This window comes from Arachis hypogaea, chromosome 11, assembly GCF_003086295.3.
Source record: "Arachis hypogaea cultivar Tifrunner chromosome 11, arahy.Tifrunner.gnm2.J5K5, whole genome shotgun sequence".
NCBI lineage: Eukaryota > Viridiplantae > Streptophyta > Magnoliopsida > Fabales > Fabaceae > Arachis > Arachis hypogaea.
Genome location: NC_092046.1, coordinates 22,778,361 through 22,791,481, shown reverse-complemented (window position 1 = coordinate 22,791,481; position 13,121 = coordinate 22,778,361). Strand labels below are relative to the sequence as shown.

At 37.6% G+C, this 13,121-nt stretch overlaps 1 non-coding gene across 1 annotated transcript; it reads right to left on the bottom strand.

Annotated features, from left to right (window-relative positions):
* Positions 1 to 6,903: 6,903 nt before the first annotated feature.
* Positions 6,904 to 7,011, bottom strand: LOC112725280 (small nucleolar RNA R71). Its single transcript, XR_003164398.1, has one exon. It is a non-coding gene; the product is annotated as a small nucleolar RNA R71 (small nucleolar RNA).
* Positions 7,012 to 13,121: the final 6,110 nt, after the last annotated feature.

Below are 13,121 nucleotides of genomic sequence, written 5' to 3'. Positions count from 1 at the left end.
CGCCACTCACAGCCGGACACGTCATCTTCAATCAGCACAGAAGATCTCGTCCGAGATCGACCTACAGTTTCAGGTAACCCTCGAAACATTGGTGTCATTACCGGGGACCTGGAAGTCATCCCATCACCACGGCGAACGACCATGACAACGACCACGATTCAGATCTAGAGGATAGAACGCCGCACAAAAATGCGGACACTACACTAAAAGATACCCCGGAATCTAACGGGGACAAAAACTCACCAAATCCGGGAGCAATAGAGGCGCTTCAAGATCGTTTAAAGCAACTTGAAAAAGAAGCCCAACATCAGTGAGAAGCTGGGAAGGATCTACAAAGGGAGATAAGGCGACGCCGAGAATTAGAAGATAAACTTCTAAAACTCAAAGCTGATCTCAAAGCCAAAGCTACTCGATCCACCCCTGAGGACAACTCTCGCAAGGATCAAGACCCATTCACTAAGGAAATCATGAAGACCGAAATCCCTAAGGACTTCAAACTTCCGAACATGATTCTGTACGATGGCACTACAGATCCCGGCCATCATCTCAGCAATTTCAGAAGTAGAATGTATCTCACCAATGCCTCAGATGCAGTTCACTGCAAAGCCTTTCCAACTACTTTAACAAAGACAACAATCAGGTGGTTCGACAATTGATAAACTACTATTTTATGGTTTATAATGTGTTTAATTGTGTGGTTTTATCATGATCTTTACCCACTTATTCATATGATTAGCATGCATTTATATTTCCTTCCTAAAATTATTACATGATTGAAAACTTGCTTCCTAGAGACTTTTAATTATGTATTTTAACTCTCCTTTATTCCATTCGATCCCGTGATCTGTGTGTTAAGTGTTTCAGGCTTTATAGGGCATGAATGAGTTGGAGATTAGAAAGGAAGCTTGCAAAAATGAAAGGAACACAAGAAATTAAGGAGATGACCAGCGAGAAGTGACGCGGCCGCATGGCTCACGCGACCACGCGGAAGAGAGGAAATCGCAGTGATGCGGCCGCATGGCTCACGCGACCGCGCGGATTGGAATAGCACAAGTGACGCGGAGGCGTGGACGACGTATCCACGTGGCAAAGCAAAACACCGCATGACGCGTCTGCATGAATGACGTGATCGCGTGACATGCGCGATCTGTATAATCTGCAGAATTCGCTGGGGGCGATTTTGGGCCCTGTTTTGACCCAATTTTCGGCCCGGAAAAGCAGACTAGAGCCAGAGGACATGCAGAAACCAAAGACAACATTCATTCTACACAGTTTTAGTTTTTAGATCTAGTTTTACTCCTTCTCTAGGTTTTCTCTCTACACATTCATAGTTCATAGGATTTTTTATTTCTATTGCTCTTTGCATTGGGATATTGAGAAGAGTTATTACCTTATCAAGACTTCGTCATTCTAGTTCGTTTTCTTTACTTGGCTTTACTCTTCCATGTCCTTTAATTTACTCAATTTTACTATTGGATTATTTTAAAATTTATTAATACAAGAGTTACTTTTATTTTTAATTGATTCCTTTGAGTTTTATTTATCATGTTTTTCTTTAATTCCCTTTCCTATGTTATGAGTTCTACATTCACAATGAGCGAGTAGTTCCCTAACTTGATGAGGAGTTGATTGAAAGGAACCCTTGAGTTGGAATGCTCAAAAGAGAGATTGTAATTGGGTTTATTGTTGGATGGCTCTCTAGTCACTAACGCCAATCCTTCCAAGTAAGTGGATTGGGACTGGTGAATAGAAATAGCATTCCAACTTGTTTGAATTTTCCTTACCTAGTAAGGGATAACTAAACAGAACAACCTTCAATTATCAATTAATCTTGAGAGTACTACAACAAGAATAGGGCTTCCAACTAATCTACTCCCAGTCAAGGCTTTTATTTAAATTACTTAATTTCCCTAATTTAATTTCCTGTTTATTCAACTCAAACTCTTTTTGAAAATATCTGATTAATAAAATAACACACCTTTCTGCAACTCGTTGGGAGACGACCTGGGATTCATACTCCCAGTATTTTAATTTTAATTTTTGTGACAACCCTTCTAAATTGATTAGTGGATTTCTGGTTGGTTAGGAACTATACTTGCAACGCATATCTTATAACAATTCTTGACTCGCCAATTTCCGCCACGTCAACAATCTACCTCCTAGGTCCATCTCAAGCTTCGACAACTTAACCGAGAAGTTTCTAGCCAGATTCTCCATCCAAAAAGATAAGGCTAAACACGCCCCAAGTCTATTGGGAATTAAGCAAGGAGATCGGGAAAGTCTTCGCAATTACATGGAAAGATTTAACAAAACATGCCTGGACATACAAAGCCTACCAACAGAGGCTGCCATTATGGGCCTCATCAATGGTTTGCGAGAGGGACCTTTTAGTCAATCTATATCGAAAAAACACCCTACATCTCTGAACGAAGTGCAAGAACGAGCAGAGAAGTACATCAACATGGAGGAAAATTCTCGACTAGGAGAGACCTCAAAATCTGGATTCACCTATCCCTCCTAGGATAAGGATAAAGAGTCCAAAAAGAAGGAAGATCGACATGGGGAAAAAATCAAAAAATACCACAATTACAGCCCTCTTCGGGTGTCCCTTGTGGATGTCTACAGAGAAGTTTGCCACACTAAAAAAATACCCCCAACTCGACCACTCAAAGGCAAAAAAGGAGGAGGAAATCGGACCGAATATTGTGAATATCATCGAATCCGTGGGCATCCCACCAACGAATGTTTTGACTTAAAAAATGTCATAGAAAAATTAGTAAGAGAGGGAAAACTAGATCGGTACCTGGCCACCCGGGACGATGAACAAAGAAAAAGAAGAAGAAACGAAGATGTCGGATGAACCGAGCGATCACCTCACACACCAGAAAGACACGTCCACATGATACACGGTGGATTTGCGGGAGGAGGAATCTCCAAGTCATCTCGCAAAAGATATCTCAAAGAAGTATATCATGTTGAGGGGAAAGAGGAAGCACTCGACATCCCCGCAATCACTTTCACCAAAGAAGACGCATCCGGTATCATCTTAGAACACGATGATCCCATGGTCATCACTATTATACTGGCAAACGCAAATCTCCACCGCACACTGATAGACTGATGAGCGGATAATTTATACGCTTTTTGGCATTATTTTTAGTATGTTTTTAGTATATTTTAATTAGTTTTTATTATATTTTTATTAGTTTTTAAATAAAAATTACTCTTCTGGACTTTACTATGAGTTTGTGTGTTTTTCTGGGATTTCAGGTATTTTCTGGTTGAAATTGAGGGACCTGAGCAAAAATCTGATTCAGAGGCTGAAAAAAGACTGCAGATGCTGTTGGATTCTAACCTCCCTGCACTCAAAGTGAATTTTCTGGAGCTACAAAAGCCCAATTGGTGCGATCTCAATTGCGTTGGAAAGTAGACATCCTGGACTTTCCAGAAATATATAATAGTCCATACTTTGCCCGAGATTTGATGGCCCAAATAGGTGTTCCAAGTCAGCTCAAGAATTTTGGCGTTTAACACCGGAACTGGCACAAAAGCTGGAGTTAAACGCCCAAACTGGCACAAAAGCTGGCGTTTAACTCCAAGAAAAGTCTCTACACATGGAAGCTTCAATGCTCAGCCCAAGCACACACCAAGTGGGCCCGGAAGAAGATTTCTGCATTAATTACTGATTTCTGTAAACCCTAGGATACTAGTTCTCTATAAATAGGACCTTATACTATTGTATTTTAAGCTTTGAGAAGTCTTATGCTATCTTAGACACGTTTAGGGGCTGGCCTCACGGCCATGCCTAGACCTTGTTCTTATGTATTCTCAACGGTGGAGTTTCTACACACCATAGATTAAGGTGTGGAGCTCTGCTGTTCTTCATGAATTGATACAAAGTACTATTATTTTTCTATTCAACTCAAGTCTATTTCTTCTCCAAGATATTCATTCGCACCCAAGAACATGATGAATGTGATGATTATGTGACACTCATCACCATTCTCACCTATGACGCGTGATTGACAACCACTTCCGTTCTACATGCAAACAAGCTTGAATGTATATCTCTTGGGTTTCTAATCTCATATTGGAACCTTCGTGGTATAGGATAGAATTATTGGCGGTCATTCCTGAGATCCGGAACGTCTAAACCTTGTCTGTGGTATTCTGAGTAGGATCTGGGAAGTAATGACTGTGACAAGCTTCAAACTCGCGATTTTTGGGTGTGTGACAGACGCAAAAGGATCAATGGATCCTATTCCAGCATGATCGAGAACCGACAGATGATTAGCCGTGCGGTGACAGCGCATTTGGAACGTTTTCACTGAGAGGACGGGAAGTAGCCATTGACAACGGTGATGCCCAACATAAAGCTTGCCATGGAAAGGAGTATGAATGATTGGAAGAAGGCAATAGGAAAGCAGAGGTTCAGGAGGAACAAAGCATCTTCATACGCTTATCTGAAATTCCAACCAAAGAATTACATAAGTATCTCTATCTTTATTTTATGTTTTATTTAGCTTTTAATTATCAATTCTCCATCATCATCTGAATTCGCCTGACTGAGATTTACAAGGTGACCATAGCTTGCTTCAAGCCGACAGTCTCCGTGGGATCGACCCTTACTCACGTAAGGTATTACTTGGACGACCCAATGCACTTGCTGGTTAGTTGTGCGAAATTGTGACAAAGTGTGATTCATGTTTAAGAGCTCCAAGTCCTTTGGCGCCATTGTTGATGATCACAATTTCGTGCACCAAGTTTTTGGCGCCGTTGCCGGAGATTGTTCGAGTTTGGACAACTGACGGTTCATCTTGTTGCTTAGATTAGGTACTTTTCAGAATTTTTAAGAATGGATTCTAGAGTTTCAAGGTGATGTTCTTATCATCACAAAAGCTGATTGATTCTCATCAATTTAGCTGCTGAATGTAATGTCCTGCTGAAGCTTGGCCAACCATGTCTAATCTTTTTAGACTGAAGCTTTAGACTAACATTGCATGATTCCTGGAATTCTTATTAAAAGTTTTGAATCTCTTTATTTTCTTTTCCATATAAGTTTCGAAAATCACAAAAAAAATTTATAAAACCATAAAAACAAAAATTATTTTATGTTTCTTGTTTGAGTCTAGTATCAATTTTTAAGTTTGGTGTCAATTGCATGACTTTCTTCTTCTTGCATTTTTCGAATTTATACATATTGTTCTTCATTGATCTTCAAGTTGTTCTTGATAATTTCATTGCTCTGATCTTTAAATTCTCTTTTTTTGTGTGTTTTGTTGTTTCTCATATGCATTCTCAATTTGTTAGTGTCTCCTATATGAAAATTTTTAAGTTTGGTGTCCTGCATGCATTGTTTATTTGATCTTAGTTGCATTTTTTATTGTTGTTTCTCATCATAAAAAATTCAAAAATATTTTCAAAACTATGTCTTTTCAAGTCAATAATACAGAGAATTGAAGATTCAGAACATTCAGCAGAGGAATCAAACAGAAAAAGCTGGGCGTTCAAAACGCCTAGTGAAGAAGGAAAACTGGCGTTTAAACGCCAGCCAGGGTACCTGGCTGGGCGTTTAACGCCCAAAAAGGTAGCATTTTGGGCGTTAAACGCCAGAATGGATGCCATTCTGAGTGTTTAACGCCAGAAGGACACTAAAGGGAAGATTTTGTTTTTAATTCAAATCTTTTTCAAATCTTCATAATTTTTCAAAATAAAATCTTTTTCAAATCATATCTTTTCAATCATATCTCTTCAAAATCAATTTCCTTCCAATTTTTTTTATTTATTACTATTTTCGAAAATCCTTGCTAAAATTAATGATTTACTTCAAAATTTTCAAGTTGTTACTTGCCTATTAAGAAGGAATCAAAAGTTTTAATTCTAGAATCATATCTTCTAATATCTTGTTAGCCAAGTAATCAACTTTAATTTTAAAACTTTCTCTTTTTAGTCTGATTTTCAATCATATCTTCTCAATCATATCTTTTCAATCACATCTTTTTTCAAAATTAATTTTCAATCATATCTTTTTAATTTCTAATTTCAAAATCTTTTTTTCAAAATCACTTAATTTCTTTCCTAGTCTTAATTTTCGAAAATCTCAATCAAATTTTCAAATTTCTTTTTAATTATTTCAAAATCTTTTTAATTTATTTTCGAAAATTCTTCCCCTCTTCTCACATCCTTCTATTTAAGGGACTAACACTCCTCCTCAAGGTGCAATTCGAACTCTATCCCTCTTGATAAGTTCGAATTCTCTTCTATTTACCTCCTCCTTCTATTCTTCTTTTCCTCTGACACCTCAAAGAATCTCTATACTGTGACATAGAGAATTCCCTACTTTTTTGTTCTCTTCTCTTTCATATGAGCAGGAACAAAGATAAAGGCATACTTGTTCAAGCTGATCCTGAACCTGAAAGGACCTTGAAGAGAAAGATAAGAGAAGCTAAAGAACAATTCTCTTTAGACGGCCTAACAGAGCTTTTCAAGGAAGAAGAAACCATGGCAGCCGAAAACAACAATGCCAACAATGCAAGGAAGGTTCTTGGTGACTTTACTGCACCTACTCCCGACTTCTATGGGAGAAGCATCTCAATCCCTGCCATTAGAGCAAACAACTTTGAGCTTAAGCCTCAATTAGTCTCTCTAATGCAACAGAATTACAAGTTTCATGGACTTTCATTGGAAGATCCTCATCAGTTCTTAGCTGAATTCTTGCAAATCTGTGACACTGTCAAGACCAATGGGGTTAACCCTGAAGTCTACAGACTTATGCTCTTCCCTTTTGTTGTAAGAGACAGAGCTAGGACATGGTTGGATTCACAACCTAAAGAAAGCCTGAACTCTTGGGAAAAGCTAGTTAATGCCTTCTTGACAAAGTTCTTTCCACCTCAAAAATTGAGCAAGCATAGAGTGGAAGTCCAAACCTTTAGACAGAAGGAAGGTGAATCCCTCTATGAAGCTTGGGAAAGATACAAGCAATTGATCAGAAGGTGCCCTTCTGACATGCTTTCAGAATGGAGCATCATAGGTATTTTCTATGATGGTCTGTCTAAACTATCCAAGATGTCATTAGATAGCTCTGCTGGAGGATCTCTTCATCTGAAGAAGATGCCTGCAGAAGCTCAGGAACTCATTGAAATGGTTGCAAATAACCAATTCATGTACACTTCTGAAAGGAATCCTGTGAATAATGGGATAGCTCAGAAGAAAGGAGTTCTTGAGATTGATACTCTGAATGCCATATTGGCTCAGAATAAAATATTGACCCAACAAGTCAATATGATTTCTCAGAGTCTGTCTAGAATGCAAGCAGCAACAGGCAGTACTAAGGAAGCTTCCTCTGAAGAAGAAGCTTATGATCCTGAGAACCCAGGAATGGAAGAGGTGAATTACATGGGAGAACCTTATGAAAATACCTATAATCCTTCATGGAGAAATCATCCAAATCTCTCATGGAAGGATCAACAGAGACCTCAACAAGGTTTCAACAACAATAATGGTGGAAGAAACAGGATTAGCAATAGCAAACCTTTTCCATCATCTTCTCAGCAACAGACAGAGAATTCTAAGCAAAGCCACTCTGACTTGGCAACCATTGTCTCTGATCTAATCAAAACCACTCAAAGTTTCATGACTAAAACAAGGTCCTCCATTAGAAATTTGAAAGCACAAGTGGGTCAGCTGAGTAAGAAAATTACTGAACTCCCTCCTAGTACTCTCCCAAGCAATACAGAAGAGAATCCAAAGAGAGAGTGCAAGGCCATAAACACGTCTCATATGGACGAACCTGGAGAGGAGGAAGAGGCAGTGATCTCCACTGAGGAAGACCTCAATGGACGTCCACTGACCTCCATGGAGTTCCCTAATGAGGAACCATGGGAATCTGAGGCTCACACTGAGACCATAGAGATTCCATTGAATTTACTTCTGCCATTCATGAGCTCTGATGAGTATTCTTCCTCTGAAGAGGATAAAGATGTTACTAAAGAGCAAGTTGCTAAGTACCTTGGAGCAATCATGAAGCTAAATGCCAAGTTGTTTGGTAATGAGACTTGGGAGGATGAACCTCCATTGCTCATCAAAGAACTGGATGACTTGACTAGGCAGAGATTACCTCTGAAGAGACAAGATCCTGGAAAGTTCTCAATACCTTGTACTATAGGCACCATGACCTTTGAGAAGGCTCTGTGTGACCTAGGGTCAAGCATAAACCTCATGCCTTTCTCTGTAATGGAGAAGCTAGGGATCATTGAGGTACAAGCTGCAAGAATCTCACTGGAGATGGCAGACAATTCAAAGAAACAGGCTTATGGACTTGTAAAGGATGTCTTGGTAAAAGTTGAAGGCCATTAGATCCCTGCTGATTTCATAATCCTAGAGACTAGGAAGTGTATGGATGAATCCACCATCCTTGGCAGACCCTTCCTAGCCACAGCAAAAGCTGTGATTGATGTTGTTGACAGAGGAGAATTGATCATTCAAGTGAATGAAGACTCCCTTGTGTTTAAAGCTCAAGGATATCCCTCTGTTACCATGGAGAGGAAGCATGAAGAGCTTCTCTCAATACAGAGTCAAACAGAGCCCCCACAGTCAAACTCTAAGTTTCGTGTTGGGAGGCCACAACCAAACTTTAAGTTTGGTGTTGAACCCCCACATTCAAACTCTAAGTTTGGTGTTGGGAGGTTCCAACATTGCTCTAAACATCTGTGAGGCTCCATGAGGACCCACTGTCAAGCTATTGACATTAAAGAAGCGCTTGTTGGGAGGCAACCCAATCTTTAACTATCTATGTTAAATTTCTATTTTCTTTTATTTTATATAGGTTGATGATCATGTGAAGTCACAAAAACAATTGAAAAAGCAAAAACAGAAGGAAAAATAGAATGAAAAACAGAACACCCTGGAGGAGAAACTTACTGGCGTTTAAACGCCAGAAATGGGCACCAGACTAGCGTTTAACGCCAGGAATGGGCAAAAAGCTGGAGTTAAATGCCAGAAATGGGGAGCAGCCTAGCGTTTAATGCCAGGATTGGCAGCTGATGAGCGGATAATTTATACGCTTTTTGGCATTGTTTTTAGTATGTTTTTAGTAGGATCTAGTTACTTTTAGGGATGTTTTTATTAGTTTTTATGTTAAATTCACATTTCTGGACTTTACTATGAGTTTGTGTATTTTTCTGTGATTTCAGGTATTTTCTGGCTGAAATTGAGGGACTTGAGCAAAAATCATATTCAAAGGTTGAAGAAGGACTGCTGATGCTGTTGCATTCTGACCTCCCTGCACTCAAAGTGGATTTTTTGGAGCTACAGAACTCCAAATGGTGCGCTCTCAATGGCGTTGGAAAGTAGACATCTAGGGCTTTCTAGCAATATATAATAGTCTATACTTTGCCCGAGTTTAGACGACGCAAAAGGGCGTTGAACGCCAGTTCTACGCTGCAGTCTGGAGTTAAACGCCAGAAACACGTCACGAACCAGAGTTGAACGCCAAAAACACGTTACAACTTGGCGTTCAACTCCAAAAGAAGTCTCTGCACATGTAAACTTCAAGCTCAGCCCAAGCACACACCAAGTGGGCCCCGGAAGTGGATTTATGCATCAATTACTTACTTCTGTAAACCCTAGTAGCTAGTTTAGTATAAATAGGACTTTTTACTATTGTATTTAGAATCTTTGGATTATCTTTTGATCCTTGGATCAAGTCTTGGTTACTCCGGTTCCCCTCTAGGGCCGAGACCAATGAACTCCATTATCACTTATGTATTTTCAACAGTAGAGTTTCTGCACTCCATAGATTAAGGTGTGGAGCTCTGTTGTTCCTCATGATTTAATGCAAAGTACTACTGTTTTTCTATTCAATTTAACTCATTCCGCTTCTAAGATATCCATTTGCACCCAAGAACATGATGAATGTGATGATTATGTGACGCTCATCATCATTCTCACTTATGAACGCGTGCCTGACAAACACTTCCGTTCTACATGCAAACAAGCTAGAATGAGTATCTCTTAGATATCTAATACAGAGGTCCGAGTCCGAGATATTAGAGTCTTCGTGGTATAAGTTAGAACCCATGGATGGCCATTCTTGAGATCCGGAAAGTCTAAACCTTGTCTGTGGTATTCCGAGTAGGATCTGGGAAGGGATGGCTGTGACGAACTTCAAACTCGCGAGTGCTGGGCGTAGTGACAGACGCAAAAGGAGGGTGAATCCTATTCCAGTATGATCGAGAACCTCAGATGATTAGCCGTGCCGTGACAGAGCATTTGAACGTTTTTCATAGAGAGGATGGGATGTAGCCATTGACAACGGTGATGCCCTATATAAAGCTTGCCATGGAAGAGAGTAGGACTGGTTGGATGAAGACAGCAGGAAAGCAGAGGTTTAGAGGAACAAAAGCATCTCTATACGCTTATCTGAATTTCTCACCAATGAATTACATAAGTATTTCTATCCTTATTTTCTGTTTATTTACTATTATTATTTGAAAACTCCATAACCATTTAATATCCGCCTGACTGAGATTTACAAGATGACCATAGCTTGCTTCATACCGACAATATCCGTGGGATCGACCCTTACTCACGTAAGGTTTTATTACTTGGACGACCCAGTGCACTTGCTGGTTAGTTGTATCGAAGTTGTGACAAATTATGAATTAAGATTAGAGCACCAAGTTTTTGGAGCCATTACCAGGGATCACAATTTCGTACACCAAGTTTTTGGCGCCGTTGCCGGGGATTGTTCCAGTTTTTGGCAAGTTTTGGTCCGGTAACATCAGTGCTAAGTTGGTCTGGCAACAGCACCAAGTTTTTGGCGCCGTTGCCAGGGATTGTTTGAGTTTGGACAGCTGACGGTTCATCTTGTTGCTCATATCAGGTAATTTTCTTTTTGTTTTATTTTCAAAAAAAAAAATTGTTTTCAAAAATCTTTCAAAAAAAAATTTTCCCTTTGTTTTCGAAAATTATTTTAAAATTTTTAAGAATGAATTCTAAAGTTTCAAAATGGTATGCTGAAGTTTGGCTGGCCATCAAGCTTTAGACTAACCTGGTATGATTCCTGGAATCTTGATTGAGCACTATGAATTCATTGCTTCCTTTTCCCTATATGTTTTCAAAAAATAAAAATATACAAAAATCCAAAAAAAAAATTTAATAAAATCATAAAATCAAAAATCTTTTTTTTGTTTCTTGTTTGAGTCTTGAATCAATTTTTAAGTTTGGTGTCAATTGCATTTTTTCTAAAAATTTATGCATTTTTCGAAAATTCATGCATTCATAGTGTTCTTCATGATCTTCAAGTTGTTCTTGGTAAGTCTTCTTGTTTGATCTTGATGTTTTCTTATTTTGTGTCTTTTGTTGTTTTTCATGTGCATCTTTACATTCATAGTGTCTAAGCATTAAAGATTTTTAAGTTTGGTGTCTTGCATGTGTTCTTTGCATAAAAAAATTTTCAAAAATATGTTCTTGATGTTCATCATGATCTTCAAAGTATTTTTGGTGTTCATCTTGACATTCATAGTGTTCTTGCATGCATTCATTGTTTTGATCTAAAAATTCTCATGCATTGAGTCTTTTTCATGTTTTTCTCTTTCTTCATTAAAAATTCAAAAATAAAAAATATATCTTCCCCTTTTTCACTCATAAAATTCGAAAATTTGAGTTGACTTTTTCCAAAATTTTTAAAATCTAGTTGTTTCTTATGAGTCAAATCAAATTTTCAATTTAAAAATCTTATCTTTTTCAAAATCTTTTTCAAAAATTAAATCTTTTTCATTTCTCTTATTTATTTTGGAAAATTTTAAAAATATTTTTCAAAAATCTTTTTCTTAATTCTATCTCCTAATTTTCGAAAATATTACTAACAATTAATGTGATTGATTCAAAAATGTAAAGTTTGTTACTTGCCTAATAAGAAAGGTTCAATCTTTAAATTTTAAAATCTTATCTTTTAGTTTCTTGTTAGTCAAGTAATCAACTTTAATTTTCAAAATCAAATCTTTTTAAATTTTTTTTCAAATCTTTTTCAAAATAAGTTTCAATCAATCATATCTTTTTGTTTCAATCATATCCCTTTTTTATTTCAATCATATCTTTTTCAAATTCAATTTCAAAACCTTTTCTAACTTCTTTCCTAACCTCTTATCTTTTTTAAAATTGATTTTCAAATCTTTTTCAATCAATCTTATCTTTTTGTTTCAATCATATCTTTTTTAAAACTACCTAACTAATTCTCCCTCTCTAATTTTCGAAAATACCTCCCTCTTTTTCAAAAATTCTTTTTAATTAATTAATTGTTTTAAATTTTAATTTTAAATTTTTTTCCCTTTAATTTTCGAAAATCATCAACTCCTTTTCAAAAAAATTATTTTCGAAAACTTCTCTCTCTCATCTTCTTCTATTTATTTAATTACTTACTAACACTTTTCTTCATCTCATATCTCTGCTCCTATCCTCACCCTTGTGTTTGGATTATCCATTCTTCTTCACTCTTATTCTCTTTCTTCTTCTACTAACAACAAGGGAACCTCTATACTGTGGTAAAAAGGATCCCTATTATTATTTTCTATTCCCTTCTTTGTCATATGAGCAGGAGCAAGGACAAGAACATTCTTGTTGAAGCAGATCCTGAACCTGAAAGAACTCTAAAAAGGAAACTAAGAGAAGCTAAAATACAACAATCCAGAGACAACCTTATAGAAATTTTCGAACAGGAAGAGAAGATGGCAGCCGAAAATAATAATAATGCAAGGAGAATGCTTGGTGACTTCACTGTACCTAATTCCAATTTACATGGAAGAAGCATCTCAATTCCTATCATTGGAGCAAACAACTTTGAGCTTAAACCTCAACTAGTTTCTCTGATGCAACAAAACTGCAAGTTTCATGGACTTCCATCTGAAGATCCTTTTCAGTTCTTAACTGAATTCTTGCAGATATGTGATACTGTTAAGACTAATGGAGTAGATCCTGAAGTCTACAGGCTCATGCTTTTCCCGTTTGCTGTAAGAGACAGAGCTAGAGTGTGGTTGGACTCTCAATCCAAAGATAGCCTGAACTCTTGGGATAAGCTAGTCACGGATTTCTTAGCCAAGTTCTTTCCTCCTCAAAAGCTGAGT